Source organism: Austrofundulus limnaeus, unplaced genomic scaffold (assembly GCF_001266775.1).
Source record: "Austrofundulus limnaeus strain Quisiro unplaced genomic scaffold, Austrofundulus_limnaeus-1.0 Scaffold1610, whole genome shotgun sequence".
Taxonomy (NCBI): domain Eukaryota; kingdom Metazoa; phylum Chordata; class Actinopteri; order Cyprinodontiformes; family Rivulidae; genus Austrofundulus; species Austrofundulus limnaeus.
Genome location: NW_013954012.1, coordinates 53,464 through 54,692, shown reverse-complemented (window position 1 = coordinate 54,692; position 1,229 = coordinate 53,464). Strand labels below are relative to the sequence as shown.

Genomic DNA, 1,229 nt, shown 5'->3' with positions numbered 1-1,229 from the left:
GTATTTTATTGTGGATACTGCACAAAAAAAAACACTTTCACAACTGTTATTTGATATATATATTTTATTGTATACATATATATCTTAACCATAAACAAAAGAAATGTTATAATAAATTGCTGCGTTTAATACAAGAGCTTTCCAAACTGTAACATTTTCTACACACGGCTTCGTATGTTTCGGAACCACCTATCAGCTCCACCGAGGTGATGTCGGCGCGCTTGCGATGAGAAAAGGCGGCTTTACCGCTYCATTTCGCGCACACCGCGTGCAATTTCACCACGTCTTCGGCCAACGGCACGAGAGCCAACACGCTCCCAAATGGCTTCCTTTGAAAAGTTCCATCAAGCGCAGCCACAATCACAGTTTTYCCCGCATTGGCCATTTCCTCACAGAACGACAACGCGTCGGGAAAGAACTGCGCTTCGTCGATACCAATCACGGAAACGAGGTCGACTTCGCGCTCTACGTCGTACAGACGCGACACGGACGCGGCTTCGATCTTGTCACCGGCGTGCGTTGTTATGTGCGTCTCGGAATARCGAGAATCCTTGGCCGGTTTGATCACGAGACATCGTTTTTGCGCTGCGCGTTGGACGTGTAATCTCCTGATGAGCTCGGTGGTTTTTCCAGAAAACATCGGCCCAAATATCAACTGTATTTCYCCCATGGTGATAGAAAATGATGAATCTCCAGCAAACCGGTCTTGGTTTTATAAAGAAAACAGGCGTGGTTAAAAAAAAAGCACAAAAAAAACCAATAACAAATTATCTGGTATTGTTTTACGCTTATCGCGTTATAGGTTCAATCTTCGACCGAATTGGGTTGTTCAAAGTCAATTATTTCGCGTAAATCTACCATCGACAACAAAAATTTTTCCTTAGCCTTTTGTACTTTTTGTTCTTGTGTATATTCCAACTCGGTTTCTCGAATTTTTTTTTCCAACTCGGCTAGTTGTTCCCTAACGCGGTCTGAAACACATACACGGCCTATAGATTCCGTCAACTCTTRGATCAAGACGTTAAAGTTGGTAAGATGTTTGTCGAATCGAGGTTTATCGTTTCTTACCCGCGCCGAGTCCAATAACGTGATTTCACGCTTTACATCTTCAATCTTCTCACATAGATCTACAGAGTCACGAACGGGCGTCTTGTTGCGCGTACGACACAAAAACGAATACAACTTATCGTAGTCAAACTCGCTCTGCTTAGATTGATTGGACGGCTCAT

The 1,229-nt window shown here is 43.3% G+C and overlaps 1 pseudogene; it reads right to left on the bottom strand.

Annotated features, from left to right (window-relative positions):
• Window positions 1-106: 106 nt before the first annotated feature.
• On the bottom strand, window positions 107-712 carry LOC106535904 (thymidine kinase, cytosolic pseudogene; annotated as a pseudogene).
• Between the last annotated feature and the right edge of the window lie 517 nt (window positions 713-1,229).